Consider the following 13,346-nt stretch of genomic DNA (forward strand, 5'->3'; position numbering starts at 1 on the left):
CTTGTCTGGCAATTATGGAGGAATAGGATTTGAATGTTTTGGATGTATTGATGTGAGAGAACTTGCCATTTACCATGTACCAATTGTTTACTGTTTCCGTGACCCCCTTGAAAATTAGATGTTGCTGTTTCGTGAAAAAAACAACTGGTTTTATCAGCATGCATTAATATTTTAGGGCACTGTTAGTTTTTAGCCGTGATGTACTGCAGCGAGGTTCAGTCGTCGGTGGAGTGTGGTGAAGATGAACGTTGCTAGTTAAGAAACATTATTCAGCCTGGAGGTGTTGCCAGTGCAGCGCTGTGTCTTGTCATGTCAAAAATAAAACAGTGCCTGTCAGAGCAAACCTGCTGGAAAAAAATTAATAAACTCACCCATAAATACAGCATGGTAGAAATTTAAAAACGGCAAATGTGTCTAAGAAAACTAAGCCCTTTGACTTTCAGTAGCACATGTGCATGCGCACATCTTCTTCTAAAAAGATTTAGTGGCTATTTTAAAGGTGGTATCTTTACAGACAGCAGTTTTGGGGCTTTATCAGAGGGATTGATGATGTATTTGCTTTCCCTCTTCCCCCCAAGTGCCCATGTGCTACATCTCTATCGATGCCTTTCCTCCAAATGTATTTTCTCTGGCAGTCGGATGAACTCGGAGCTGTAGCAGCACTGGGCTCTGGCTGGAATCAGCTGGCAAAGCCCAAAATGTGCGGCGTTAATGAGCGAAACAGGTCACACGAGCAGGAATCTCATCCGGGGCTCGTAGAAGAAGCCGTTCCTGCTTTTTGAGGTTCATGCTGCGTTTTTAGAGCGCCGTGAAATACACGCGGGCGAGATAAACACACCAGCAATTCAAAGGGATCTCATTTAGTATTCTTGAGAAGTAAAGTTTTCAGTCCTGTAAGCGGAATTACAAAGAGTCTTAGTTTGAATTGCATTTTTCAAAGCTGGCCTTCACAACTCAGAGCCTGATAATTAAATTCAGATGACTCATTTTTCCTGTTTTTTAATAATTTTTGCCCGTAGGGGGAAGAAAAACTGGAGCTTATATCTGCTCTTTAAACATGTTGATACGATTCAGCTTGAAAATATAGCTGAAAACCTTTTTTCCCCTCTGTCTATGAAAACGTAGTTTTAATTATTGCTAATATGGCAGATAGACTTGGCAGCCAAATAAACCATTCTATTGAAGTATCTTGCAGCTAAATATTTCGAAGCGTAATAAATAGTTTAAATCCGGTCTAGAGATCTACGCAAATAAACAAAATTAAATTTTGTCCGGAGTATAATTCAGATGTATTTTCAAGCTGTGGAATATTTTATAGTGGTAGTATTTATGAGACCACTAACTCAGCACATCAAGCCTGACTTGGCCTGTACCCTCCTCTCTTTAAAAATAGAAGCTTTGTTGGTTTTTTTGAACCAGATTCCCTGAACCGTCTTTCCCCCAGCGGTGACCGTGGCTGTACCCACCACATGTGGATCCCAGAACAGAACCTGAGAATCCTGTTACTGGTTTCATTTGGTTCCTGACGTGCTGGATGTGAATCCTGCAGTACGTCGGGAAAGGGAAAGGGCAGATCTGAGCATCCCTATGGCAAGCAGAGCTATAGAGGTTGAGTAGCTGTTTGAGACGTATTAATAAAATCACACATTTACAGCTCTTTTAACTGCTGTTGCGGTTTCTGCCATGGGACCCCAGGTTTAGATTTCCTTGACAGGTGAGAAATAAAATTCTACTAAGCAGACAGCAGGAGAGGAAAAAAGCAGCAGTGTGAAAAAGAGCCTGTCGGATTAGGAAGGACAATGTGGGGGGGTCTCCAGGCTGGAAACTAAAATGGGCAGGATAAGAGTTACTGCCCTGTTCTCCTTTGGGTCGGCTGGAGTGACCACTCTGATCACAGCCGTTGTCTACAAGGGCGAGGATGTGCACGGAGAATATACATTGTGTATCTTCTCTTTTGTTATTCCCCAACTTTCTCTTGTTTTGAAGACTTGGGGTTCTTTTCCCCTTTGTTTTGTACTAGCTGAGAGATCTGAAAGGATTAATGAAATTCTTCTCTATAAATACATGTAAAAGAAGAAAATCCCTCAAAGCAGCTTGGGCTCCGGTCGTTAAGGGGGCTGAGCTCTGTTGATCGTGTGCTTTGTGTCGATATCTGCTCCGAGCTGACTAAATCCCCGGGCTAACGCTTCTCAGCAATATCTGCTGATGACGGCGGGTTCCTGGTACCCATTGAAAGCTTTCTTCCGTGGCGAGCATCCGTACGGGTGCTCACTACGCTGCAGATACCACAGCGCTTCAGCATGAGCACCCGAACCATCCCAAGGCCGTGTCTGATGATGAGAAGTCTCCAGGCTGGTCCTGGGTGGTGCTGAACCTGCTCTGTGACAGACGTGTCCCAGCCTTGTCTGCCCTTTAACAGCTCAGTGATGGCTCTGAAGCTCTGGGTGGGTTCGACTTCATTTACAAGAGTGTCTTTGGGCTCCTTCGTGTTTTCCTGTGGGTTGTTGGGGGTGTCGGGATGGACCCTCTGGTGGCTGTGTCCTTTGTCACGCCCCAGCATCGCTGCATCCCCTGAAGGTTCAGAGGAAGGAGGAACGTGCTGTGCACCAATGGTTTGGCTGCACTATGAGTGCACATTAAGAGCGGGTACGTTTTTTGCTTTGCCTGCGGTGGGAGAGGTCTGGATTTCCTGTGTTCGTGCAGATTTGCTGCACTTGAAGCGTATGCAAACAATGAAAATGTGGTTGTCTGTCTTGCGCTTCTTTCTGTCACCTGTTTAGGTCTCATCTAGCTGGTCTGGGACCTGTATCTAATATTAGGCATAATGACTTGTACTATGATTGCTATTATGCTGCTATTGCCAGAGAAGGTGGCGGTGTAGGAAATGACTAATAATCCAATTTATGTATGTGTGTTTACAGGAATTGACTAAGATCAAGTGTGTATTTTGCTGGCTATGATGCAAATATTTAGCAAAGAAGGGGTTTGTAGTCAAATGCAAATATTGAGCAAAGCAGGTGTTTGCAGGCATCGCTGGGTAACTGAAGCAAGATGGGTAAAAGGCAGAAGCCGTGTTGTCGGGCCCTGCAGATACGTGTGCATGCAACAGAGTTCCTCTAGAGCAGGGATTTTCAGAGCTGTGGAAATACAGGAAGACAGCCTGTTTGCCTTATGAAGTTTCTTTTACGGTATTGAGTTGGAAAATAGGAGGAGTTGAAGGGAGATGCTGTAAGGTTTGGCTGTCTGAACTGGTGAGCAGCCCCAGAACGGCGTCTGGCATCCATGGCTCTTAGTTCCACCCATGAAACCATCTAGAAACCTCAGCTCCTGCCAAATGAATTAGTTCCATGAGATAAAACTAACAAGCATCTGATTTGTCTGCCTATGACAGACGATCCGGTGTGTTTTAGAGGTTCATTAGATCTTTCTCATTTTCAGTTGGGAAATTTCCTTTGGGTTGTAGATGACGTGGGAGCACAGGACACCGTACACAGGACCTGTGCTCTTCAAGGTCACTGGTAACCTCGGCTGGTGGAAAAACTGTTCTCTGGATGTGCTTCTAATGAATCAACCTATTTTCCTTATATCAAAGCAGCATCTGATCCTTAGATATTTGTCTTGGAGCTCTCAGGATGGTTTTAGTCTTGGACCTCAATGTCCACTGAAGGCTTTGGTTCCAAAGGGCTTGCGAATGAGGCTCTGGTGCATGGTCACTGGTGCGTTCCCATTGCAGCTCGGGGGTGCATCCAGTGTTGCTGCTGGTTGTACTGGTTTGCGTCTCACACTTACTGCTTCCTTTTTGATGTTGATGATGGTCCCTTGGTGCTGATGGTGATGATGGTCCCTCGGTGGTGGCGGTGATGGCGATGATGGTCCCTTGCTGCCTCTGGGATGTCCCAGCCTTTGTACCTTGCTGTGCTGCATTCAGGCCTTATTTTAATTAGGAATGTGTGATACAAGAGCAGGAATTTGTAGGTCAGGGAGGCAGCTGGTGCAGCGCTGGGAGCCCTGGCTTCCCAGCTGAGAGCGGAGCTGATTGCTTCCTGAGTGGATGCGAACGATCCGGCAGCATCTTGATTGCAGGTTTTGAAGTTAAAGGCTCGATAATGCTTTGTGCAAAGTCATTTCTGTAGGGCAGTATTGCGCATTGTCCTAGAGCTCCTTGGCTTGAGAAATTCTGCAAGAAAGGGCTGAGACAGGGTAAGATGGTATTTCGAGATGTTCCATAGTTTAGCATATATTTTTGGTAGGGGTGGGAAGATTTCAACGTACCCCAGCTGAGAAAAATAACATACGGATGATGTTTACTCGTCAGCTGAGGACTTGGTTGACAGTACGTGCAGCTCGTTCCAGAAGTCACGATGTGGCCAAATGCGGAGGCAGCAGAATTCACTTTTCCCTGTGTCCGTCTGTCCTCTACTCTGTCCGTCCTTCTCCAGGGACTTGTGTGCCCAGAGCTGCCGAAAGCCCGAGCTGCTCTGCCAGGAGCGTGGCAGGGACAGAGACTTTGGTGACAAATTACAATGAAAGCGCCTCCTGACCTCTCCCACTCATGTTTCATTCAATAAAACATGATTAGATTTCATATACCATTTTCTGGCTAATCTTATTTTTCCATGCATTAATATGGTTAATTCTATTTACTAGATAGTAGAGAGCATTTCGTGAATATTCAGGCTAGCTTTTTAAGCCAAGGAAGAAGATGCTTTTAGGCTGAAAATCACCCTGATCATGTTTTAATTGTCATTTTTATCCCAATTTGTTCTCCTTTGGTGTTTGCTCACCTCTGAGGCAGAGAGGACCCTGTGCAAAGGCTGCTCTGGTGTGGATGCGGTGCAGGAAGGTCTGTAGCGTGTGGGGAAAATCCCTGAAGGTTATTATAATGTGAATAAATTCATATTTAGCTGTTTCTGTCCTGGATGCAAACAAGTTGCAAGAAAAAGGCTTGTTTGCAAAACTGCTCAATACTTGGATGCTAAAGAGTTGGTTTTGAAAGACAGACCTTGTGCAAATTGGTGTAACCCAACTGGCTGAGAGAAATATTGGTTATCTCGAGAGTACCTTCTGGAAGTGACCCAAAGCATAAGTGACCATATATGTTGTAAAACGGTGAATAGAATGCCTTTATTTGGCAGAGGAAGGAGACTTTACGTAAGTGCAAATGATGTCACAGGCTGTAAATGTTGGACATGGGGGTCCTCCTTAGAGCAGCGCGTGTCCTCCTGCGCTGCGACAGCGGGACGCTGAGCTCTCCCGGTCGAAACAAGGGTTTGGAGAAATGGTGGTGGGAAGGATCAGTGGCTTCACTTAAAGGTGCTTCCAGGAGCTGTCTCTGCCTTTCCGTTGTGGTTTTTTTCTTGTTCAGGAGCCAATTAATGTCATTTTCGGAGGGAGGCTCCACCGTTGTTCAAGCTGGCTGAGGATGTGTGTGTGCTGGGGGGTCTCCCTTTGCAGGGACGTTCACCATGTTGAGGGGGTTGCATTTGCGTGTCAAAATCTGCTGGAGCTCATAATAGTGTTGTTTTATGCTGCTCGCCCTTATCTATAACTTCAAAGTGAAAGAGCGGAGATGCATCTGCAGCTGTTTCAGTACTTTCACACATCTCTTTCTTCTGGTGTTTCCTTGTGGACCCATTCATGGCTTGCTTACATTTACGGGCTGTGTTAAAGAATGCAAGTACTTTGTTTTCAGATGTCACCTGTTTCGGGAGTCACCACTGATGGATTCAGTTTGCTGTTTTGTTACCGGTCCTCTCAACAGGAGAGATTAAAGTGTTACCACGGCCGTTGCTGCAGCCATAGAAATGGAAGAACTCCTCAGGTTACGAGTTAGTGTATTTTCAGAGCTAGTTCGTTGCATTTGTTAAGATATATCTTGACATACCTATACATCTGAGATATGTCTTGACAAGTGAGATGATGGAGTAGGAAAACATGTATACATATATATTTAGAGAGCCAAACTTGTGTAATTTGATAGCTGTAGTACAGTCCTGAAGGCCTTTTGTCCTTGAGTAACAACCTTTCAGCTAAAATGAAAAAAATGACTTCTGTTCATGTTGTTTGCTTACTGCAGGGCTGAGCTGCTGCTGCTTTAAAAAATAGATAAAGATGCCCAGGAAAGGATCAATAATGGACGGGATGAGCAGGAGAGCGCAGAGATTATTTTCCATTCCGGATCCTTGCGATGCTTCTGGAAGTTGAGCTGTTCCCAGGGAGCTCCTGGATTCATAAACAGCGAGTTGCAAACGAAATGTTGAAGTGAAAGGCCTCTAATTGCAGTTCAGAATTGGTTAATACTGTGTCACCTGGGGAAGCACCAAAGCTGAGGTGGTGGAACCCTGAATGTCCTTGGGTGAGACGTTCCTCTCAAGGGCTTGATGTTTCTTTAAGGAGTTGGACCAAAACCTGGTTCTGAGCTTAGAGAATAAGAATGGGGTGACAGACAGAAATGTGAATGATTTCTCTTGTGGGATGTAGGAGGAAAATAATGATTTCTGCACGTTTTCTTGCACCTCGGTATCTGTGTTTCTCTGTGCTTCAAAATCCAGTGATTTTCTTTCTTTGCTGCCGCTGATGGGTCTTGGCACAGATACCTTCTCGTCTCACATGCTGCTTGACTCAAGCATGGACTGCAAATCTAGTAATATCAGTTATTAAATGCAGACACTTAATCTAAGTATCTTCCTCTTGATATCTCCATCTTGTACACAGAGATCTAGTCAGCCTTTCCAAAGCCCAGATGGGGGAAGGAGATAATGGGTTTGGATTCATGTGGCTACCTCTATTTTGCTGCTGCTTCTTGGAAGCGTTTTGTTTTGTCATCGCAGGTCGTGATCTCTTTAGCTCATGCTGGGGTTTTGACAGTCTTGGCTGTTTTACAACGTGGATGTTTTGATTCTTCCTCCCAGGGCCCCTTCTTGTGGCTGGATTTATAGCGGAGGGCAGGAGGATGCCAGGGCGTCACTAAATATCGGAGCATTACTAATAGACAGACGCTGTCAACAGCTGATATCTAATGACCGTGTTCCTGGCCACAGTAAGCTGGAACTTTCCAAGATTCTGGAAAACTGGAGGTGTTACGGTGCCGCACTGTGGTTCTGTGTAAAGGGCGATTCCTGAACTTGTACAAGTCCAAAAAGACAAAACGCGAGCAGCTGCGTCCCTGTCTCTACAGTAACCACTGATTTGCTTCCTCAGTGAAGAGTAAACAGTTGCTCTTTTCCTCGTCGAAGTTCTGATTTTAATAAGTTACCCAACTTGATCAGCCTTTTCCCCACTTTAAAATCAGCGTGTGGGTTTGATGCGTCCCAGCTGGAGCACAGGGGAAATACCCGTCTCTGCGTGCTTTCCTTTATCCCTTTTGTCTTCATCCTGCACTTTCTAAATTAATTGTTGTAATCATCTTTTAAATTATGGAGCAGCTCAAATTAGCTCTTTTAGTCAGAATTACCTGCTTTAAAGATCTCCCCTAAAAAGAAAGGCATAGAAATAATTAATTGCTTCAGTTATAATAATGTGGCTTAGCCTTGTGGTTTTCTGTTAGAAAAACCTGGTTTTGATAAGTCAGCTGTTCTTAAAAGGGAAAAAAATAAAAGTGCTTCAGGCTGGAAGCTGGCACAGAGGAGTTTTGAAATAAGGCTGTTCGCTCTGTAATGGAACAGAATAAATTAACACCATCGATCCTGGAGCGATGCCCTGTGCTCCAAACAGCCCCGTGGGCCGGGCAGTGCTCACACAGGGGTTTCTTCTTTTCCCCCAGTCGCAGATGCTCGGTATGACTTTAAAAACCAAAGGATATTTGTTCAAAGCCACACTTGAATTTCTGGAGCCTAGAAGAAAGTTAAAGGGAGTGGAAAACAAAAGGAAAGACTTGAAAGGAGCTTCAAAGCCCGTGTTAGATGGCTGAAAACCCGCTTTGCATGAGCGGCTGAGGACCCCGAGTGATGGTGAAAGGGGGGGACGGGTCAACCCAGCGAACTCGGGGTTGCAGCATCAGAGGGATCTCGGGGGGGATGCTCAGGACCCAGCTCCTTGTGCTTCGGGCTGTCATCTCACATAACCCCCACTAATTTGAGCCTTATCTCCGCTTCTAAAAAGTTCATAACCATCCGTATTTGTCGCATTCTGCCTAAAAATAAAACCAGTTTTAAAACAGAAAACATTCAAGTGGGATGGTTAGTATTTCTCAGCTCAGTATCTGTCTGCCCTGTCCCCACTGTCCTCCAACAAGAAACCGCAGAAGCAGGCAGACCTCAAGTGACCGTCATTCAGTGCATTTTCTAATGGATTTTTTTCTTAGACCTCTTAAGGGACTATAGATTTTTAGCATGAAATTAATATATTGGAATTTTTGTGGGAGGAATAAAATACTAATTAAATTTTGCAACCCTGGAATGTGTATAAAACAGACTTTGCAATTAAAATTCATTTTGAAGCAAGTTAACAGAAGTTTTGTTAATGTTTAACATCTTTATGGGTACCATTCTTTGTAAATCTGAACTAATTGAGTCCAAAGGGACAGAATAATAGATTCTGCATTTGCTGTGGATGCCAGTGCTCACTTGGCTTTTGGCGCTTTTCTTCTTTCGTTTTGCAAGTTCTGATCTTAATAAGTTACCCAAAAAGTAACTATTTTGCTTTTTATGCCAAATTATCAAGAATCCAGCTTCCTAAATCTCTGAAAGGCTGCAGTGAGTCTTTGGTGAAGACTTACTGCTTGCTCATCTCTACTGACTCCAAGGTGTTTGCTGTTCTGAAGTTCAGGAGATTTCAAATCGGATTTTGTTTCAAATTTTCCTTCTAAACATTCTGTTGAGACAGCTTGAAACTGCTCTGGGGGTGCAAAAGTTTTGGATGGCTGGGAGGCTGTATCCTGACACCCCAAACCCCTGAGGTCTCCTTAACTGCAACATCAACCAGTCTGAAATGTTTGGAATTGTGAATTTTGTGTTTCTTCCTCCCCTTAAATATTTTTCCTGGGATCCTTTTCTTAAGCAGTTTATATGTAGAGATTAATACAATGGAAGTTATTTGCGAGCACGTAGCTGCCATGATAAATCTGAGACCAAACCTGACCTGGGCAGAGCTTTGTGCTCCCTTTGGCTCACAGGTCGAGATGTCGGAGTTTGCAGGTTAGTGGTTCGTAAGGCTCTTCGCAGCAAAGTCGTATTGAACCAAAGTTTAATACAATCAAGTGAGAACATGGTTAACAGGCTGCAGGCACATGGCTGCACCAAGCCTCTGATGCTACAAACAAAGCAGAGCTTGGAATACATTCTTAATGGCACTTCATTGATTGAAAAGGTAGAAAGTTCATCTAAACTGTGGATAATTCTGGTAATTTCCTTGCAGATTTGACTGCGGCGCAGCTATAATTGCTGCAGCAAGCTTTGACTTGTAGCAATGCTAATAAACTCGTTAACATACGTTACTGCTTTCAGTAGCAAAGCTGCCAGGTTGCTTTGGAACGTCTCTTGATTTGGTCCTTCAGACGCCTGGGCTCAGGTTTAACACTGAACTGCTGCTCAGGTCCTTTTAAAATGGGACGGACCGTTGGTGTCTGCTGCCTTTTTCTGAACGCTGTCATAGTCTGTTTAATTTCTGACTGATCTTGATCCTTATCTGGTCAAATACTTGTAAATACAGAATAGGCAAGTGTGGAGCAATAGGCTCTGCTGACACAGTTTGCATGAGTTGGACTGAGCAGAAAAGATGCAGATTTGCCTGAGAATCTGGAAACAAAGTGGGTCCACGCACGTGTAATAGCATCTCTAATACTAGTGGTGCTCATGTGTACGTGCCCAGAAGAGGAATAATTAATGTTTTCGCTCTCCTGCTCTAACAATGTGGTGGATCATCCAAATAAATGAATGTACAGTAATAGGCAGCTGTGAGATTCCAGCTTCACCATCCCACCGAGTCCTGCCCTACGAGCAGCCACTGGGACTCTGCAGCTGCCGCTTCGTTTCTGGCTCCTGTTGAATAATTTCTGCTGTAGATTGACAAGTAGATATTTATATATTTAATTTATTTAAACGTCAGTGAATACTTTCTTGTCGTTTGATGTTCTTGGAAGCATAAAGCTTTTTGCAATGCAAGTGATGGAAAATATACTTTGGCAAAGCAAGTCATTTATTAAACATATTTAATATTATCGTAAGTGGTGGTTGTGGTCTCCTAAATGGAGGTCTGATGAAAATTTTATTTTTCATCTAGAAAAGAAATTAATATTTTAACCATATTGTTCACGTTCTGTGGTATTTTATGCATATCATCATCCCCCTGGAGAGCTGCAAGTCTCATCTGTCCATCTGCCCGATCTGCTGTGGTTTTATGGGAGCTTAGGAAGAGCGCAAATACTTATTTTATCAATGCAAATGATGAATTCTGGGAAAGACAAAATCGGGTCTGTTGAACTGCTGCTGTGATTGCACTTCCGATAACTTAGCACCTGCTTTTTTTGGTGACTGTCACCAAATAAACAGATGGGTTTGCAGTTTGGTGGGAGTGGCGCTCTTGAAGACCCGTTTCATTATCTTCACTCAGATTTGGGGTGAAGATGCCCCCTCACCAAGAAATTCAAGGTCAACAGGCATCATCTGTGCTAAATACGGATCTTATTGGGGACGAGGAACTCTTAAACCTGTAGTAGCCCGTGGTGGCTGCGCCAGGTGTTGGATGGGTGTGCGGGGATGAGGTTGTTACCGCAGTGATTTGTGACCTGAATGCAAGTGAATAAGGGTGTGCAGATGGGGATGTGCTTGGGTGCAAGATGGACTCAAAGCAGCAAGCTGTTGCTCTCTTCGCCGCAGTCCCGGTAGGTGTTTTTGCTTCCCGGTAACTTGGTGTCTTTTTGGTTGCGTTAAAATCAAGCTGTGAATAAAAGCGGGTTATCGATTCTTTGAAACAAAGAAGATTTTTTCCCAGCCCGTTAATGAGCAAAGAACACTTCCAGTTTCTGGTTGTTGTAGGAGTGTTTGAGTCGTAACATCTCAATTAACTAATGACAGCGACCTTCCTACAAAGTCTCAAAGTCATAAAGAATTAATGTGTTCCTGACTAAGCAGAGTTTTGGGGGATGTGTCTGTCAGGCTTTCCTGACTTGACCGACCTCCGGTGTATCATTGTCCAGCCCCTCCTGTTTCCAGATTTCCCCCTGCACATAACTGGGATTTTGTTGTACACTCTGAGTTGTATTTCAGCTTCTCCAACTGCATTCCAGCTGAACAGGTCGGTAGAAACAGCCGTACTGGGAGTTTACTGGAGTGTGTGTTTGCAAAGAAGCGTGTGTTTTGAGGCAGCACTGCAGGTATTTGAAGACATGACTCAGGAGCAGACTGTGACGTGCTAAATCGAGTGGAACCCGTGTGCCAACTTCAGAGTGGGATTTTGCTTAAATGCCAGTTGTTTATGAAGTACGCAAGTTGAGGAATGGGAGACACAAAGATTCCATTAAAAGTATAATTGGATGGGTAATATCTTGGGCCTTTTTGATGCATCTTTTTTAACCACTTCATATTTGTAATGTGACAAAAATAGTTGTACAGTCTGCTGTGGCCATCACTAGTGCAGCTGGGAATAGATTTTAATTGATGGATGCTGTCAAGCTGTTAGCGGCCATGCTGTCAGGAGAACCATTAAAGTGATATTTCTTGTCCGTACTCACTTAAACACTCTGCTACCAAGTCATAGCAGAGTATTATTTTTTACTTAATATTGTCAGCATGTGGGCTGAGAGTTTCCCAGGGCCATGTCCTGGGTTTCTGGGCTTCCCAGCGGTGGAGCTGCCGACGTCCTCTCCAGGTATTGCAGCAGATGGTGCTGAGACCCCCAACAAAGCCTGGTGTATGCAATGTGGAAATGGTTTGAAATATTCTGCTTTCGTTAAATCTTTCTGTGTTTCCTTTCGCGTGTGTGTGGTATGGAAGGGGGAGGCTTCAAAACCACTTCTTCTTCTTGAGTTGAGGAGGAGACTGGTTAAAACTCAGTACTTTTCAGAAAACTCAGTACTTTTCATCCTGGAATGAAATTTTAACTTCAGAAAACACTGGCTGATAAAGCCAGGGCAAGGGCATGTGGGAAAAGACAGCAGCAGCTTCATAGAGAAGGGAGCGGTTAAGAATGAAAACTTCCCCTCCTTTCCCCTGCTGATCCTTCCCTTAAAAACCAACCAACCACAAAACCAACCAACTGCAGAACAAAACACGCAAAAACCGGAAAACAAACAATGCAAGCTGCTTTCCTTTTAATCGTTTAGGTCAGTCGCTTAGGAGGACCCCTGCATTTTACAGTTCCATATTGCTGCACAGGAAGGTGCACTGAGTTGATCCTCTGCTGAGTTTAAGGACCAGAATTCCTCTTGAGCAGGTTTAAACTCACGATTTGGAGGCGGCAGAGAGGACTCATCCCTGTTTTCTTTGTGGGTAAGCAGGAAACATCCATCTCAGAGCTGTGCAAGCCTTCCTGTTGCCATCAATATGGAGCCAACTATATTAATTCTGAATTATTGCCCTGTCTAAAAAAATTGTGGTTATCTAGCATTTGCAGTTATTTTACTAAGGCTTATGAACTGCAGTGAAACTTCAAAAGGAGCCACGTTGGTGCGCGTGATGAGATGAAATTGCAGAGGGTCACAGTCTTATCAGCGCAGCAGACCAGCAAAGTCTTCATTTCCTCCTTTCTGCTTGGATGTTTTTTCTGCTGCGAGCTCCTTTCTTGGCTGTGTCTGGCTCGTGCCCTGACCTACCGTCTTCTCCTGTATCTTCTCCTCATCTGTGCAGCCTTCTCTTTGTATGCGCCTTTGTCTTGTTCTGGCTGTTTGTGCCACATTCTCCCTAACTTCACGGCCATTTCTGCCCCTGACAAGCGCGGATTTTTCTGAAGGTCTCTGTAGTGATCTTCCATGAAGAGAAAGAAAGCAGGTAGCGGCTTCTTCCCCGCCGAGAAGCTGACTCTTCTCCTCCGCTGTCTCCTCACTCCCCTTGGAGTACCCGATCTTCTCCCCCGGGAGCGGTTTGTCCTGCGGTACTTGGCCATCTCTGGCTGCTTCTCCCTCCCCTTGCTGGATGTGCTGCTTTTGGAGCGTTGCTTTGAAGTCTTCCCGCTGGCCGGGGGCTCTTGGCCGGGCTTGACCCTCTTGATGGAGATGTAGATGACCAAGTGTCCGGCCCGTTTCCCCGCTCGGTCCGTGTGAGGGGGCCGGGCCATATGCCGGGAGCCGGGCTGTTGTGTTCCCCGGGGACGGGCTCACTCGGCCGGCATGGTGGTGAGGAGGAGGAGGCGGCTCCGCCGGCCCCGGGGCTGCGCTGGGTTGCACTGGGTTGCACTGGGTTGCACTGGGTTGC

The 13,346-nt window shown here is 44.9% G+C and overlaps 1 protein-coding gene across 1 annotated transcript in view; it reads left to right on the forward strand.

Annotated features, from left to right (window-relative positions):
* The window catches only part of CSMD2 (CUB and Sushi multiple domains 2), a 225,893-nt gene that overhangs the window by 57,221 nt on the left and 155,326 nt on the right, over nucleotides 1–13,346 (forward strand).

This window comes from Caloenas nicobarica, chromosome 23, assembly GCF_036013445.1.
Source record: "Caloenas nicobarica isolate bCalNic1 chromosome 23, bCalNic1.hap1, whole genome shotgun sequence".
Taxonomy (NCBI): Eukaryota; Metazoa; Chordata; class Aves; order Columbiformes; family Columbidae; genus Caloenas; species Caloenas nicobarica.